Source organism: Cibotium barometz, chromosome 8 (genome assembly GCF_041138505.1).
Source record: "Cibotium barometz isolate CiBa-2024 chromosome 8, ASM4113850v1, whole genome shotgun sequence".
Classification (NCBI taxonomy): Eukaryota; Viridiplantae; Streptophyta; class Polypodiopsida; order Cyatheales; family Cibotiaceae; genus Cibotium; species Cibotium barometz.
Genome location: NC_141053.1, coordinates 49,568,431 through 49,588,219, shown reverse-complemented (window position 1 = coordinate 49,588,219; position 19,789 = coordinate 49,568,431).

Sequence of the window (19,789 nt, the reverse complement as noted above, 5' to 3'; positions counted from 1 at the left end):
TCTATCAAGGCGATAGATTCCTCAAAGGTCTTTTTCTGAAGCTTTTAGACATCAATGTTCACCCCATGGAAACCAAGGCATCGGCCCCAAGGTGCTAAGACAACCCCAGGTCCTACCAAGCATTCCACATGGCTGTAGACACGTCATGTATCAATTTACTTTGTATATATTTTTTTAGGGTATAATTTTTATAAATTTTTATTACTCCTAGCACCTAGCTCATACCTAAGTTGTAGCTACCACTAGGAATAACTAATATACCTTGAAAGCATAAGAACTTGGCATATTCCATTGGTATATATCCTACACTGTCTTTAGATAGAAATATCTTTTACTAAGTCTTCTAAGAGTCTAGAATTCACTCACCATATTTTAACAACTAATCAAAAACTTAAACCAGCCAACATTGTGTGAACATGCAAACCATATATGCGAAAGATAAGAGCACATAAAGAAATAAAGATTAAGATTTGAATACACCTGTTGTTTTGCCCTGTTGATGTTGTTCGTTTGCATTGATGCATTGTTGATTTTGTGCAGATTGCTCCTCCTTGATCTTTGTAGGCGTAGCATGTCTCCCCGCTTCCTAATTTGTGTGCACGATAGATGGACTATTGGGGCGTGTTTGATGCTCTTTTTTTTAGCGGAGATCTCTGCAAAATTTTTATTAACAAACAAGAAAAGAAAAGAAAAGAATAAAATTTGCCATTGGTGCCAATCACCGAATATAGCCGAGGGGAAAAACCCAATGGGAGAAAAGTGCCCTGGCTTGTCGATCTTATTATGGAGTCACTGAGCTTACCCTTTGCGCTGGTAGTGGAGATCATCTCAAAAAGAACATAATCCTCTAAAGGCATAAAGAACCACACTATTCAAACATTGATCTACCAAAGAGCTTCAATTGTAGTGCTAATGCCTTATCTTTAGTTTTAGGTATGTCCTTTTTGGGTGGGAATGTTATCAATTGTCTTGGAATTTGAGCAAGATAAGAGGATTTAGGTTTTGAAGCTCTAGAATCTATGCTCAAATGAGACTCATGTGAAGTTGGATGTTTCTTAGGTACACCATTGGAGGGTGGAATTGTGTAACAAGGAGAATTTGGGACAACTAGTGACTCATTACATGTTTTAGGAAGATCAACACAAGTAGATTTGTAGGTGCTATCACAGCCACCTTTCCTTTCTTGAAGAGTTTGTGTTGATTTCTTTTGCACCCACTGATATGGAAAATCAAGGGTGGCTTTTGGAATCTTTCTGAAACACTCTTTTACCCCTAGCAAAGCATGGCATTTTGGAAGCCAAATTGATGTTGCACCCTCATAATAGCCTTGTGCTTTAAGAACATGTTTTGGGACCCATCGACGAGTAACAATCCGAGGCTTAGGCTTGGAAATGATGTGCTTCTTAAGAGGCTTAGCAACTGGACTAGATGGTACAAGTTTGTACGCATCTTTGGGTAGCCACATTGATAATTCCTTCTTGCCCGGCCTTCTTTGAGCAGCAACTAGAGTAGTTGGAACATGCCAGCCATGGCCCTCACTTGAGTACTCATCAATTATCCACATCATTTGTGTTGGAGTTTCAATAGCAGATTTTGAAAGTGGGTTGTCCTGTAAGACCTTTGTCACTGGAATTTGTCGTACAAACTCCCATTGGTTCTCAGCCCCCTGATCCATTTTGCTCTTGCCTTTCCTATCCCTTTCCAAATTTAGATCTACAAGAAGTAAATCATCTATGAATGGTTTTGAGGACTGGGCATTGGATGGTCCAGGCATGTCCGGCTCAATGAGCCAATCATCTCTAGACTCCCTTGCTCTGGAAAGTTCTGATAAGTCTAAGAACTCGGTTTTAGAGAGCTCCCCTAATTTGTCTACCTTTTCTGGATGGTAGGTGACATCGTAGCGAACACCATCTCCACCCATGTACATGTTACCCTGGTCATTGACTAGAGGTGCTCTATCAAGTTCTGAGAAAATGTCTGCGATCTTAACAAGATACCGTTGTTGTGGGTCCCTAAAGATCTCAGCTCCTTGAGCATTTGTGTAGACATATTGGAGTCTCACATTGAGTGTTAACCCCATGGTGTCGGCTTCAAATGGATTAAAGGATCTTGAGGGTGTCCTATTTGGGGCTACGGGATGACTATTTGTCGGCCCTAGATTGTCCATGGACAATGAACTAGTTGTTCTGGAGGAAAGGGTATCGGATTGGGATTCAGAAAGGGTTTCAGCAATATCTGCCAAATTTCCTACCGATTGGGTCCCACTTTCCTGCGTAGGTACTCTAGAAGGTGCCCTAGGCCCTATGGCAGAATCTACAAGACGTCCCGACCGCAAGTGCATAAGGTCAAATTTTTTTGGTTTTTTTTTTAATGTGTTTTTGTTTTGTTTTGTTTTTTTTTTGTTTTTTTAAATAATTATATATGTATATATGTATATATATATATATATATTTTAACCTACCTAATCACTAAATGCAACTAAAATGAGTATGTGTGGCGTAACTATCTATCCTATTTTTTTATTTTTATTATTTTTTTTAAATGATTTTTTTAAATGATTTTATGTTTTTTTTATAATTTACACAAAAATTATGAATCACACTAAAAAAAATACTAATTATACACAAAGTCACAAAAATTAAAAAATGCAAGAAAATACTAATTATGCAAAAAATTTAAATGAAGAATTATAAAATATGCACAAAAGTAGACTTCTAAAAACACTTAAAAATTTATTTTTTTTTTAACTTTTCTTTTGTTTTTTTTCTCCTTTTGTTTTGTTTTATTTTGTTTGTTTTTTTTTAACTAATAAATTTCGTGCCTAATTACAAAAAATATAAATCTACTAATTATGCACTCAATTACAAAAATAAAAATAAAAAATGCACGCTACTTTACTTATGCAGAATTTTACAGAAATTTTAAAAAATGGATTCAAACTACAAAAACTAAAAATTGTTTTTCTTCTTTGTCTTTTTCTTTTTTTCTCTTTTTTTTTAAAAAAAATTAATTATTTTTCTTTTTTTTTCTTTTTTTTCTTTCTTTTTTAATCTCTTTTTCTTTTTCTTTTTTTTTTAAATATATATATATATATATATATATATTTTATTGTTTTGCCTCAACTACACATCATTTCATGCACAAGCTTCATCACATGCACTCTACAACTCACAAATCAAAACATCATTAAGAAATCTAGATTAGCAAGTGTGTAGACCAAAACCTCATGTCATTGAAAATGTAGAGAATAGAGAGTACAAGATTGAAGCATGAATGGAGATGGAGAGCTTTGGGAGAGCACATGAGAAGGAGCTATGGAGCAAGCTCTCTCTATGAGACTCTCAACCAAATGACCAAAGAGTGTTCTAGCTATCAAATGAGCCACCTTTTATACAAAAATTCTAGAACTCCCAAAAGTTCCCATGTGGGATTATTGTCAAGCCCTCTCCCACATTCATCTACAACTTGGAACTCTTTTCAAGAGCCCTAAGTGTCTTTTTTGTTGCATCCTTGTATTGATCTTCATTGCAACACACTCCTCATTCGTTGGTGCTGTTGTTGTGGCTGCATGGGTGGGCGATAGGTTTGTCCCAATCTCCTTAGAACTAGGTTAGCTATCTGGTATGGATTTACTAGTGCACTAGACCCTGAACTTTGGTTATCACCCCACTGATCTCTAGGTTGCACCTCAAGGCTAGTACCATCTTGGAATTTGAAGTTATCTGTGAAATCCATAGCATCATGGCAACACTCATTGAAATTTGTATGCTTCTGTGCATAGAGATGTGTGTGCAGTGTTGAATTTTTGAGTCCTTTTAAGAAGAGAGAAATTAATCGACTCTGGGTGGGCTTCTCATCTTCTGGGGCAACGATTAATGTACTGCTTCATCCTATTTACACAGTCTCTAACACTCTTAGTCTTGCCTTGCTTGAAAGAGTAGATGTTTGCTACTGTGTCATGCTGAATCCCCATCAAGGAAAAAGCAGCAATGAATCTCTCTTCCAAAACTTGTAAAGAAGATTTGTCTGAAGCCTCTAGTGCCTGAAACCAAGCAAGGGCCTTTCCCTCAAGAGTGAGTCCAAATCCTTAAATTTGCGTATGCTTGTTAGTCACTTGCTCAGCTCAAACTGCTTGCCTAAATGCTGCTACATGGTCAGATGGATCTCCCGACCCTTCGTACTTCTTTACCAGTTTCTGAAGAGTTGATGGCCTTACTCGCCTTGAATACTCATCATCGGGCCTACGGCCTCTCACTCTCAGTGGTTCCTCTCTTTGGTAAGATGGTCCATATGCATCCCAAATTGGTGTGGGTCCCCTATTACCTGCCTCACCAACCCCCTTCAAAGATCTTGTCACCCGCATTTCAGGAGGTGCATTTATGGGAGGCCGAGTTGGCTCCCCTACCCTCCGATTGTCATAGTGAGAGAAACGTTGTTGTGGTGTGATCTGTGGTCGCACTTTTGGTGTAGGATAATATCTTGGTGCTAGAGTTGGGCTACTTTTGCAGTGGTCCACTTTGATGTTGAGGGTGTTGAGATATCGAGCTCGTCTAGTGAGGCGGTGGCCACTGATGACCCGCCTGGGGGATAGGCCCCACACTTACACCACTGGCATGGTTGGTGAGATCTTGGGTGATATGCGGCCAGTGGGATGACAGGCTGTGTGACAGCCATTCTAGAGACTGGCATAGTTATAGCGCCAGCTCATTTAGTTGGGTTCACACTATAGAGAACCCGTGTATGTATTTGGTTGAGTACCTTTCATATTGTGTGTACTCTTATTCTTGTATATGGTGTGTTGAGTGTGGTGTAGAGAAGAAGAAGATTTTCAGCCTCTCACCTTGTGTGTTCTCTATTAGGGTTTGTGAGTGTGTGTGTGTGCTTGCAAGAGCTCAAGCTCTCTTCCCCCCTGCATCTTTTCATGGTATCAGAGCCTGGTTCGTGCTAAGGGCTGAGCTGCAAGCAAGAGAACCACAAGAAGCGGTACGAGGGTAAGAGATTCAACTATTCTTCCCTATTGTGTTGGTGACTACACCCTTGTCGGGAGCTCTACGGGAGGCACCGGCAAACGATTTCCGATTGAGGAGCTTTCTTCGCGGGAGTGAAGCTACAGGGCAACTATATAGTCCTACGGACTGAAAGTCCTACGGACTGAAAGTCCTACGGACTGAATTTTCGGGCCGAAAACGCATTTCGGGCGCGTCTAGACCTCCGTTTTTCAGAAAGCAGGCGATTTCGAGCACTGCGGGTAAGTCATCGATTCTCTACAGAACTCTGTTTTAAGAACTGCAGGAAGACAGATTGACTGTGCAGACACTGTGGGTGCTGCAAAGAGGTCTACAGTTGCCATTGGGTGTATGTATGCACATTGAAGTCACTGGTTGTGACATTTGAGAGTACTAGAGTACCGCTAAGCAGGAAATACAGCATTTGTGCAAAAAAAACCAGAGTGCAGTTTCTGGTAGAATTGTGTGTTTGGCAAGATGTCTAATGATGGCATAACACAGATTGTGGCTGAGAAGCTGGATAAGAATAACTTCCATGCTTGGAGGTTCAGGTTGACGAATTTCCTAATGGGAAAAGGCTATTGGGACTACATAGAAGGTGAGCATGAAGAGGCACCGGAGATACCGGATATAAATCCGACTGCTGCAGATGTGAAAGAGTTTAAAGACTGGAACCAAGGAGCCAGGAAGGTTATGTATTGGCTTTCCATTAGTATACAGGACACCATGATTGGGCACATTCAGGATGCCAAGTCCCCCAAGGAGGCGTGGGACACCTTGGTAAAGCTCTATGAAACAAATACCAAGGCACGTAAGATACAGTTGAAGAATGAACTTCATACTGTGGAGAAAAAGAGCATGTCTGTGAATGATTATGCGCTGAAGATAAAGGGTATTGTGGAATCCCTTGCATCTATTGGTGTGTCAGTAGATGATGATGACAAGGTGGAAGTCTGTCTACGTGGTCTCTGTTGAAATGTCAAGCTCGTATACAGCTGGAGGATAGCACATGGGTGCTGACAGACTGACAGTATGGTAGATAGATATCGTGTGGTGTGTTTATGACCGCGTCCAGCTGGTCATGTGTGTGTGGACATTACATTAGGTTTATCTTGTAGTGTGGACATAACACTATGTTGTGTTCCTCTTTGGGTGTGTGTGAGAGATGGTGACTATGGCTTCTCTCCTTCTTTATGATTGATGGTTATGGATTAGGGTTTGCTTCTCTTGTGTGTGTTACATCCTGCTCCTGTTTTTTATCATGGTATCAGAGCCAAGAGCTCATTAGCTGTGTTGTGAGAGTGAGTGAGAGAAGAGGGAAGAAGAAGAAAAAGCTGTGAAGGAAGCCATTGGAGCTTGGAGCAAAGGAGAAGCTATGGAGCACACATCGGCATTAGATCTGAGAGCTAAGGACCATTGGTGAGTGTAGCAAGACCCCCTCTGCGGATTGCAGGTATCAAAGAGCAAGTTCAGTGAAGATTGAAGTGCATAAAGCAAGCAAAAAATTTTTGGTTTTGAAGCTTTCATGGAAAGCTTGTGAAGGAATGTATTTTGTCAAAAGTATTGGTGTAAATACAAAGGAAACACAGAGGTTCTCATGTATTGTGAAAGGGCACATGTATTAGCAACACTGGAGCAAACCATTGCATGAAAATTGATGCATTACAGGCAATTTGTGAAGAAAAAAATTTTGGTTTTTTGGACTCTACAAAAACAGAGAACATATGCCCGGTGGAGGATCAATTGTGGCAATTCTACTCAAAATTGAGTCAAACCCTTCATACCCATGATAGATTAGGTCATTGCTAAGAGACCTATCCACTCATTAGTGATCACCCCTCTCTCCTAGAGCTCCAAGAGAAGGCGGCGTTTTTTGGAAGAGTTTCTTGAAAAGTTTGCAATGAATTTGGTCTAATTCACTCATTTGGACACCAAATTGAATGCTTTAAAGCTTGGAGAGTTTAGAAAAGACATTGCTAAGGCCTTGTGATGCTTGGTTGCAGCTCATTTCATGTATTTGGAGCTCATTGAAGTGATTTATCAGAGGTGTGCAGGTTTGCAGAAATTCTGTCCAGAAACAGAGCATTTTTAATCAAGGCATTAATCTTTGTCTATATCCAATTGGCCTAATTCCTTTGGTACAAGTAAAGTCCTATGAGTTTCTAAACTTTTGAATCAAAAAGTTTTGGATTTGGAGAAGATTTGAAGGAGATAGAGCAATTTTAGTGAGAGGTGGTACCTGACAGATGCAGAAAAATTCAAACCAGAGGTTACAAAAATTGGTGGTTCTCATTCCCCTTGAAGAATTGGATCAAACCCTTCTAGGATATGTTGGAGCAATGTGTTGGGAAGCCAATGCAAGTTGAATCATTGAATTTGGACAAGATTTGAAGGATTTAGAGCATAATCTTGACTGGTTACTGGCGAGAATTTACTGGCGAGAAAAAAACCAGAAAATTTTTTGTGAAGGAGTTTCATTTAATTTCAACTTTGATCGAGTGTACATTGTTGGTGAATCATTGTGGGATGTTAATGCACACAATTTGCAAGCATTTGATGTGATTTGGAGAGATTTGGAGCATTACAGGTACTTCGTACATTGTAATCGAAAGGGTACATCTACTCTATTTTTTTGCAACAATGGGAGATGGTCCGATACAGATTGTTGGAGAGAAGCTTGACCGCACTAACTTTCAAGTATGGAAGTTTCGAATGAAGAGTTTTTTGAAAGGCAAAGGGTTGTGGAGTCTTGTCTCGGAGGAAGACCCGGAGCCATACCTACCTCCTCAACCAAATAATGCTCAGTTACTGGCTCACAAGCAATGGGTAGAGCGGTCTTCGAAGGTGTTGCATTATTTTTCAATATGTGTAACAGATGCCTTGCTTATTCACATCCAAGATGCAGATACACCGAAAGAAGCATGGGGTATCTTGTGCAGAATGTATGAGACAGACACTGGTGCCAGGAAGATACAACTAAAGCAACAGATTCACAGTGTAACACGAAGGAATCGGAGTATACATGAGTATGTTCAGGAAATCAAGGGTTATGCTGATTCCTTGTCATCAATCCATGCCCCAATGGATGATGATGATTTGGTTGCACTCACGTTGCGTGGTTTAGGCAAAGAATACAAATCTTTTGACACTTCCATCTCAGTAAGGTTGGGAGGAATGCCAGACTTTAATGAGCTTGTGTCATTGCTCATTGTGGAAGAATTGAAGCTTGGCCTTGGTGGTATGAGTGTTACAGGTGGTGCATCCTCGTCAAGCAATGATGAACATGCAAGAAATTAAGCTTTTTACTCTTCTAGAGGCTTTCGAGGCAGGGGGAGATTCGCATCACGTGGACGTGGTGGTAATGGTCGTGGATGGCAGGATAGGCCTCCACAGCAGAATTTTCAGCCTTCATATGGTGCTCGAGGTGGTCGTGGTTATGCACCTCAGCGAGGCAGAGGTAACCCCCGTGGACGAGGACGTTGGCAAGGCCAACAAAATTCTATGCAAGATGTGGAATGCCATTATTGTGGCAAATATGGTCATATGGCGAGAGATTGCTTTCGCAAACAGAATGATTTGAGAGGGGGAAGAGCACAACGTGGTGGTCATTATGGTGGAAACTATGCACAACATGGTGGCAACTATGCATCAAGTAGCAATGATGGATATGCAAATCATTTGTTTGCCATGAAGCATGTTGTGGGTTCTATGACAACAAATGCTGAGAATGATGATACATGGTACATGGACTCAGGAGCATCAAACCATATGACATGTCATGGAGAATGGTTTGAGCACATGAAGCCAATGGATGTGACGGGCTATGTGGTTGAAAAAGCTGCTAGATGATGTCAAGATACAGAGTGATATGAGAGTTGTCATTCATTGTGACAACATGAGTAGTATTCAGCTTGCTAGCAACCCAGTTTATCATGCCAGGACCAAACATATTGAGGTCCACTATCATTTCATCAGAGAGAAGGTGCTAGATGGGCATGTTGATTTGACATATGTGCAGACAGATGAGCAGGTTGCAGATATCTTTACCAAAGCACTTGGTAAGGATAAGTTCGAGTATTTCTGTACTAGATTGGGAGTCCTAGAGATGGACATGTCGAGCTTGAGGGGGAGTGTTGAAATGTCAAGCTCGTATACAGCTGGAGGATAGCACATGGGTGCTGACAGACTGACAGTATGGTAGATAGATATCGTGTGGTGTGTTTATGACCGCGTCCAGCTGGTCATGTGTGTGTGGACATTACATTAGGTTTATCTTGTAGTGTGGACATAACACTATGTTGTGTTCCTCTTTGGGTGTGTGTGAGAGATGGTGACTATGGCTTCTCTCCTTCTTTATGATTGATGGTTATGGATTAGGGTTTGCTTCTCTTGTGTGTGTTACATCCTGCTCCTGTTTTTTATCAGTCTCGGGCCACAATACAAGGCGTTCAAGACGTCTATTCAGACTCGGGAAAACATTCCCAACTTTACAGATTTGGTGTCTATGCTGATTATCGAAGAGAAGAGCTTGGGTGAAGACCAACAGTCTTCACAAAGCAAAAACAGTTCAAAGCAACAGGCCTTCTACACGAGTTCAGGAAGAGGACGAGGTAGAGGAGGCCGTGGACGCGGTCAAGGAGGTGGCCGAACAGGTAATCAGAATTATGGCCAGCAGCAGCAGCAACAACAACAGTCCCAGAATCAACAACAACAACAACACGCAGGTGGAAGAGGTAAATTCAGAGGCAGGGGGAGTCAAAGAGGCCGTGGAAATTGGCAAAGGCAATATAATGATGCACGTGAATGCTACTATTGTGGTAAGCCAGGACATGTGCAGTCAGAATGTTATAAGAAGCAGGCTGACATGCAAAATGGGAAAGTGCAGCAAAATAACTATGCATCCTCAAGCAGAAATAATGAGGACAATGAAAGGTTGTTTGTTATGCAGCATGTTGTGAATGCCATGTCTGAAAATGTTGATGCAGCACAAAAAGATAATGTATGGTATGTGGATTCAGGCGCTTCGAACCACATGACGAGTCATGGGGAGTGGTTCAAGGAGATGAAGAACCCGGAAAGACCAGGTTTTGTGGAAACAGGGGATGACACTGCTCATCCAATTGCCCACGTTGGAGATGTGCCATTGTCTATGCAGGATGGCAAAGTGAAGTACCTTGCAGATGTACTTCATGTACCGAACATAACAAAGAATCTGGTTTCAGTTGGCCAGATGATTGAGCAGGGTTTGCAGGTTCGGTTTAACCCTGATGGGTGTTATGTTGAAGATTTTAAAGACAAGTGCAGGTTGGTTGCAAAAGGCAACAGAGTGGGCAGAATGTTTACGTTGAATGTAGACATGCCTGAAATGAGTGCTGCAATGTTTGCAAATGGTTCAGGAGTTGTTGCAGACACAAACATACGGCATAAAAGAATTGGACATGTAAATGTTCAGAGATTGAAGTCTATGCAGACAAAAGGAATCGTGACAGGGCTGCCAAAATTTAAGGTGGAAGGTATGCAGAAAATATGTGAAGCATGCCAATTTGGGAAGCAAACAAAGCATGTGTTTCCAAGTAACAGATATGTGAGCAGAAATGCGCTAGATCTTGTGCATTCAGATGTATGGGGTCCTACGAAGACCGTGTCTATGGGAGGCTGCAGGTACTATGTCACTTTCATTGATGACCACACAAGGAAAGTGTGGGTATATTTCATGAAGGAGAAGAGTGAGGTGTTCACTCACTTTCAGAATTTCAGAGTTTTGGTTGAAAAGCAAACAGGGAAATATGTAAAGTGCCTAAGGTCAGATGGAGGGGGAGAGTACTTCTCCAATGAGTTCTCTGAATTCTTGAAGAAGAATGGTATTCGGAGACAGTTTACATGCAGATACACTCCGCAGCAAAATGGAGTTGCTGAGCGGAAAAACAGGCACATTGCTGAGATTGCGCGAGCATTGATGGAAGAGAAGAATATGCCGCATTGCTATTGGGCTAAGGCTGTTTCTACAACAGTATACATCATGAACAGGACTCCAACTGCAGCCATACATGATGTAACTCCAGAGGAGAGGTTTACTGGCAGAAAACCAGATTTGTCGCATCTGAAAGTTTTTGGATGCATTGCATATGTGCATGTGCCAGATGAGCTGAGAACTAAGCTGGATCCGAAAGCTGAAAAATGTGTGTTTATTGGATATTCCCTTGAGCAAAAGGGATACAGGTGTTATAACCCTGCTACACGTGAGTTGAGGGTAAGCAGGGATGTTGTTTTTGATGAGATGAGCAGCTGGTATGCTGCTGAAAAAGAAGCTGTTGGGGCTGATGTGAGTGGAAGTGTGGTTGCACAGAATGCAGGACAGCAATCACAGTCTTTGAGTGGACCAGGAGAGTCCTCATCTAGTGGGTCTGTTGATAGACCATGGAGTGGCAGGCTGCGTCATAATACCAGCCCTGCAAATGTGATTAGTACATCACGTAAAGGAAAAGAGAAAGTGGTTGAGCCCCTTGGTATGCCTGACATTTCTGCAGGGCATTCTCATGTTGATGGAGAGTCTAGTGGCTCAGATATGAGCCTTGATGAGGAGCTTGGGATCCCAGCTATGATGTAAGATTCCTCCCCCAACCCCTTTTTGATGTCTAGTATCTTCCCCTGTAATCAATCCCTCTTCAGAAATATAAAAGACTTGTTTCTAACTGTTTTAACCTAGAGAGAGAAAATATTCTAGAGAGAGAATATTCAGATTTTGAATATTTTTGGATAGAAAAATATCTCTTCTAATTCAGATGAGTTCCCCTGAAACAGAAATTCAAAAAGAATTTTCAATGTGCAATTGGAATTAATTGAAAATAGCTATAAAGAACCTTAGCCTAAGGGTCTAGATTTTCAGAAATCTTTAGACTATGGTCCAATTAAGGTTCCTATGGACCAATAGCATCAATCCATGTGTAGGGAGGAGATAAATCCAACTTGTAAAAAGAAAATACCCAAAAATGAGTAAATGCTCACATGAGGTGAAGAGTTGAAAATGTACAAGGTTTATTAGTAAAAAAACTATGAGCAATATTAAAATGATTCCATTATGACACATATGTAAGGAAGAGGAGTTCTTTAAAGGAGGTGCATATTTCACATGCTTGAATGAGTTTTAAACTCATAAAAATTGAGATATTTCATCTCTCCTCTCTCCTCATTCAAGTCTAGTTCCAAAAAGTTAGCTTAACTGACCTAAAAATGGTCAAATATTGACCAAACTGATTTAGAAAATTTTAGAATCAGTTTGTTTGGTTAGGAGCTCAATTTTTCCTATAAATAGAAGCCTCCCCCTTGTTGAAAAATAGATAGTGTTTATGCATCGTTACTCTACTCCACCTAAGCCAAGAACTGTGAATTCATTTAATAATTCAGTAGTTTTTGGAGCTTCCCTCTTTCTTCAATCCCAATTAGTGGCTCCATCAACATACTTAACCAATTGATTGGTTGGGGGCCTCTACCGTGAACAAAGAATCAAGCAAGTTGTAAGGTAATTAGTGAATATTGATCTTTCTATAATTTCTCAATGTTTCTCTCTTCTCAACCCCTCTCAAGCTTGAGAAGTTTAATTGGTATGGTTTTTTTTTAATGCTATTGAAGTTTGAATAGTAGTGAAGAGTTACATAATGCTATTGAAGTTAATTTTCATTTATGTTTAAATTCTAATGATTTTTATGTAAATTCTCTCTCTCACTCAAGAAATGGTCATACTCATGAACCGTTCTCAATCCAAATCAAGCTTTTCATAAAGCTTTTCCTTAACCCAAGATTAAGCTATGCTGGAGGCCAAACTAATGGCTTTTTTCTATGCTTTTAGTTTATGTATATTAATGATTCAATCCATTATGGATTGATAATCCAATTAGAGATTATTTTAATTATTTTCTTAATGATAAGCATTATCCCTTAGAAAAATTGAGATTTATCAGTCATAGCAGCGGAGCTATGGCAAAATTTTTATAAAAATTATGCATAAAATAATTTCATTCAAAGCATAAAAAGAGGACTTCCTACCATATTCTAAGAATTATCATCCTAGATTAATTGAAAGAATTTCATTATAATCATGGAGAAATTAAATTTTAATATCATGCATAAAGGATAAGTTTTTATATCAAAAGTGTTATTTTTACCATTTTTATTTCATGCATAGAAGTATGCATAATGGATAAGTTTTTATATCAAAAGTGTTATTTTTACCATTTTTATTTCATGCATAGAAGTATGCATAATGGATAAATTTTTATATCAAAAGTGTTATTTTTACCATTTTTATTTCATGCATAGAAGTATGCATAATGGATAAATTTTTATATCAAAAGAGTTATTTTTATCATTTTTAATTTTCATGCATAGAAGTATGTATAAAGGAAAATTTTTATATCAAAAGTGTTACTTTTATCATTTTTAATTTTCATGCATAGAAGTATGCATAAAAGAAATTTTTTTTATATCAAAAGTGTTACTTTTATCATTTTTAATTTTCATGCATAGAAGTATGCATAAAAGTTGATTATTTTATTATAAAAGTGTGACTTTTATCATAATTGAATTTCATGCATAGAGGTATGCATAAAAGTTGATTATTTTATTGTAAGAGTGTTACTTTTATCATAATGGATTTCATGCATATAGGTATGCATAAAAGATATTCTTTTTATACTAAAAGTGTGATTTTCCTCATAAATGGACTTTATGCATAAATTACATGCATAAGAGAAATTCTTTTATTCTAAAAGTGTAATTCCTACCAAATTGAATTTATGCATAGGAAGATGTATAAAAGATTGATTCAAAAGTGTCATTCTCATCTAAATTGAATTTATGCATAGGAAGATGCATAAAAGATTGAATTTTAATTCAAAAGTATCATTTTCATTTAAAATGAATTTATGCATAGGAAGATGCAAAAAAAAGATTGATTTTTACTTCGAAAGTATTAATCTCCTTAAATGGAATTTATGCATAAATAAATATGTAAAGAAATCTTATATCAAATATAAGAGTTCTCTTGTATTCTATAAATAGATATGAGATGTGATAGGATGTGATAAGAGGTGTATAAGATGTGATAAGAGGTAATAAGATGAATTAAGATGTGATAAGATGTGTATGAGATGAGGTAAGAAGTGTATGTGATAGGATAAGATGTATATGGGTTGTGATGATAGGGCAAGAATGGATGTGATGTAAAAGATTAGATGTGAAGGCATATGGGGTTATATGAATGGGAATGTGGAAATGGATGTATGTATGTGGATGTGTGAATGTGGAGATGGGAGTGTGGATGTATGAATGTGAAAATGGATGTATGCATGAAGATGTATATGCATAGATGTGAATGTGGATGTAGATGTGGTTGTATAGATGTGAATGTGGAATGTGGATATGGATGTATGTATGTATGTGGATGTAGAGGTGGATGTATAGATGTGAATGAAAATGTGGATATGGATGTATGTGAATGTGGATGTAGATGTGGATGTATAGATGTGAATGTGGAAAGTGGATGTGGATGTATGTATGTATGTGGTTGTGGATGTGGATGTATGTATGTATGTGGATGTAGATGTGGATGTATAGATGTGAATGGAAATGTGGATGTGGATGTATGTGAATGTGGATGTAGATGTGGATGTATAGATGTGAATGTGGAAAGTGGATGTGGATGTATGTATGTATGTGGATGTGGATGTGGATGTATGTATGTATGTGGATGTAGATGTGGATGTATAGATGTGAATGGAAATGTGGATGTGGATGTATGTGAATGTGGATGTAGATGTGGATGTGGATGTATGTGAATGTGGATGTAGATGTGGATGTATAGATGTGAATGTGGAATGTGGATGTGGATGTATGTATGTATGTGGATGTAGATGTGGATGTATAGATGTGAATGAGAATGTGGATGTGGATGTATGTATGTATATGGATGTGGATGTGGATGTGGATGTATGAATGAGGACGTGATAGTGGATGTATGCATGTGGATTTATGGATGTGGATATGGATGTGTATGTATGAATGTGGATATGGGATGTGGATGTATAAATGAGGATGTGAAAATGGAGGTAAGCATGTAGATGTGAATGTGGATGTGGATGTGGATGTATGGATGTGGATATGGATGTGAATATATGATATGTGATGTGAAGGAATCTGAAGTGAAGAGATGAAAAATGATGTGATTGGATGAGTACACATATAAATGGAATGTGGAATAAGTAATGTGGATTAATGAGGGATAATGTGGAAAAATGAGAGTTAATATAGAAATTGTATTTGTAAACTGTTTGTAAATGCTGTTTGTAAATGGCTGTTTTATGTCAAGAATGCTGGGGAAGCATTTTGACCGTCTTGTGTTTAAGGTCGTGGAGACCTAACTGATAAAGTTGCAACTGCTGACGGAGAGTCAATGGAGGACGTCTCGCGTAGCAAGGTCGACCGAGGTCTTGACCAGCCTCGGTTTGATTTAAATGGTGAGCTTCCGGTACGGTGGATGAGGGACCAAGGAAGCGGCCTATGAGTGAAGCGCTAGGTCACCTGCGAAGGATCCTAGAGGGTGCTGACCATACGGTGCTCGGGCTCTGGGTCGCCGAAGATACCCACACGTGCGTCGTGGAAGATATTGGAACAAGGAGTAAGAGTTGTTTTGTGAAACCGGGCATGGATCTGGTTGATTGACCTTGCTGGTCTTTAATGGATGAGTCCATGGCTCTTTATATGGATCTGTTGGTTGATCTTGCTGATCTTCAACGAGAGTCCATCTTGATTTTTATAAGTGATTATATTGCCGAGTATTATGGGCTAGGAACTATTGAAAAGGACCCTGTGTGGACAGGTGGTGAGCGTTCTAGTTGCCAATGATGCCATAGATACTCTGATGAAGGAATGATGGGAAATTATGAATCAACTGGATAAATTGGAAGATTGTGATCAGTGGTACTATGGTTTCCTTAAAGGATTGTTTTAAAGTTAGCTGATGCTAAGAAAAATGCAATTTCATATTGGGTGTGTAAGTGGTGTGGCTAGTTTTATGTTTGCATGAACTTCCGGCTAGGGGGCCTTGGAACTCTTTTCCTTGGTACCCGGGACAAAACCTAACCAAATTCCAAATTGGATCCCATCACTACAGTGGTTGGGCGGTTGGCTAACCCATGGGATCGGATGGGGTTAGGCTGGACTGATGGATCCGTAAATCGAGATTTAAATTCTATTATTACGATAGATGAAGTAAATCCCGGATAGAAATTGTTCTATGGATAGGAATCAACGGCTGTGCCTCTTGATGGGGAAAAAAGCGTTGATCCCAATGATCCAAGTGCAAGTTCTTCCTTGATTTGACCAAGTAGCGTTAAAGGTGCAGTCAGATCAGTTTGATCAGTAATGATCTTGACTACGTTAGAGTAAAGAGTTATCCTGGTGGAATCGCCCGTGCTTTCCGGGTAAAGGAAGTTTTTCCGGTTTCGGTTTTGGACAAACCGACGGATTAGTCTCTTGTCCGGATATCCGTGGGCTCGAGGGGGTCACTCACAAAAAAATGTGAATATCACGTGCGTTCAACAGAAGCATAATTTTAATTTATGAAACTTACAAAAATATATTTACATAAGAGTATGATTTAAAATTTTTTCAAAAAAATTTACAGATTCATAAAGAAAAGGGGATATTATATAGATTAAAAAATTCACAAATAAGGGATTTAAAATATAGGCCTTGAACGCACGCGATAGGGATATTTTACATATAGTGACCCCCCCGAGTCCGTGGGCGAGGCCCCGAGTGTGGGACCCCTGTCCCGCGCGAGAAGTGCTACTTCCGCTCTGCTAGTACCCCGAATCCGTTGCTCGGTGGGAACAGGGATCTCACAGTTGGTATCAGAGCGGTTTTGAAAGCTAATAAAGATAATTAAATTCTTATCTGAAATTGGTAATAAGAATTCAGAAACAGCATTTTCATAATGTATTCTCATTCCGTAAGCTTCTTTAATGAAGAAATTTTAATCAAAGAAATTGTTTTTATAGATGGAAGTTCCACATTTATCTGGTATTCCTGACCTCACCCAGTCTCAAGATATGATTGCATTTGCCTTCGAGCATCTCATCTCTTCCGCTTCAACTCAAACAAGCCGAGCAAGACTCGCACGCCATTTCGCGGATTTATATTTTCCTACCCCAGCGGAGAGAATACAACATAAGTGGTTTGCAGGGCAATATGTCCACGCCCACTGCAACCACCATACAATGCTGTGGCAGAATCTCTCATTGACTATGATCCTGTTAAAGCTGAAAATGGTGCGTGGTGTCATTCTATATCATTCGACACCTCGAAATTTCAGACTTTCATGTCGAATTTATAGACTCCTTAGTCGATTTATCCCTAAGGAGAAAATAATAGCTCCCTTCGCAGTTAGAGAACTTATGTAACAGGGCATGACTATGGCCCAGTACCGTCGTCTTATGCGTCTCTTGAAGAGATTTTGAATTTTGGAGCCGAGCCACTCTATGTAATTATTGCAACTTGTATATAAATATACAAATGTTTTTTTTTACGGACGATCGGATAAAGAAAAATCTATTTATCAAACTTAAGTCATAGATCTCCAATAAGATCAACTGAGGAGCAAATTATGTCAAAAGTTTATCAAGACGCACAAAAAGGTTGTAATTGTTTGATATAATTCATACAAATTGTTAATTCAAATTGAAATTCGTAAATTAGTAATTGGGTCTTCAATTGGAAGTACCGCAATTGTATGGAACCCTGACTTGCTTGAGACCTAGACATGATGGTATTTACCTTATAGTTTCGAGTATCATGACTATCCGTATATACCGAGGGTATAACTGCAGCTCTTTACCGACAGTATATACGAGTAAATCTAAGACTTGAAATTATAAGTGTTAATGCTATCCAGATGATGATTTTGAATGTGGTTGATATGATTTTTAATTCTGTTTGGGAACTGATGAATTGATTTGGATTCTGATTGAAAAATGATGATCCTTGAAAATGGGTTGAAATGTAATAAGCTGAGCGAAACCACAATGTGGATGATTGGGACGAGTCCCTGTAATGATAAATGATGAAAATGATTCAGCAAATCACTATGAGATTAGTGGATTGTGCTGTCAAATTGCTACTGTTAACACTTGACCGTTAGATCAAGTTAAGGGATGACAAATTGAGAACTTACTTGACTGAAATTCCCGTGGAGGAATGCTCAGAAGGAAATTTTTCGGTCTAATGGACCTTTATCATGTTAAAGATATGAATGATATGATCTGAATGAATTGTTATTTAATGATGAGTTCTAAGGGATATTTATCCCAATATTCTGTTGGGTTGACCAGAATATAAGGAACCCCAGAATAAAATTGGATCTTAAGAAAAAGAGTTGTCCTCTACTTTATGAGATGAGGACATCTAGCACTTTTTAAGTGGGATAAAATGTAAGATTCTCCCCCAGCCTTAGAGGTATACAGGAGTAAGAATCTCCCTTTCTGATCTTATAATTATTCTATCTCTAAAATAAAAGAAAGATTCTGTTTAAAAAAGGAAGAACCTTTTCCTGAATACTTCTCAAGAGTCCCACCTGTTTTAAGGATTCAGAAGTGAGAATCGATGTTTTGGATATCAAGGTTTTGGTCTCGAGTACGGCCCAAAAGAAGTTCTTTATCTCTTGGGAAGAAGTTATCTCCCAGATATTGGACCAAAGAAAGTAGGTGATTTAACTTACGAACTTCTTTTATCTCCTCATCTCAAAGTTCTTAATGCCTTCTATAGAAAATTGTGCCAAACCCAAATCATGGAAAGACGGTAAAACTTCAGTGGCAAGTTACCGTTGGCTTCTAAGTTACGCTAGCTCCTTCCTTTATATAAGTCGTAACTTTTACTTGTCGCTCACAGTAATCTTACTTCCATCGATCTCCTTTCTTTCTTAATCTCCTTCATGGCTTGGCAACAAGAACTAGTTTTATCCATAATGATTCCTCACCTTCAAGACGCAAGTGAATCTGTAAAGAAGGATTTTATAGAGCAGTATGAGCGCTTACTTTTCCCTCACTTGGGAACTTCTGTAGCGCAAACCAAATGGCGGACCTATCAAAACATAACTAGGGTAACACCCTGGGGTCAGCAGCACTTTCGTAACAATGTCCGCTTGGCCATGGTTATTGAAGCTTTGGGTTTGGGTCCCCGATACTACTGCGTCATGAGATCAAGGCATCCTGGGTTTTCTGAGCGGGTCTTCTTACTGGCGTGTTTTCTTCCTCATGAGAAGATATGCCTTTACCCCGTTTTTGGCTTGCCTCTCAGAGGTCCTTTTGTTAGAACACCTCATACCACTGAGATAGGCGCAGCAATAACCCACAGAATCATTCCCATAGATGAGTTACCTTATACTTGTGCAGCTTGTGAGGACTGCTTTTGTGACCATATGATGGACGGACTTATGGAAGTGTAAAGAGTTCCTCTATCTTTACTGTATAAGTTCCGAGAATGAATAAAGTTTAAATCTTGTTCGTATTTTGAATCTTGCTCTCTTTAAGACTTATCTTGGTGGTTAATCTTGATTAAAATTTTTCTCTAAGTCTCATATTCGTGAATCTTGCGAAATGATCACAAGTTGCGAGATGAGGACATCTCGCGTTTTTTAAGTGGGGTAGAATGTAAGATTCCTCCCCCAACCCCTTTTTGATGTCTAGTATCTTCCCCTGTAATCAATCCCTCTTCAGAAATATAAAAGACTT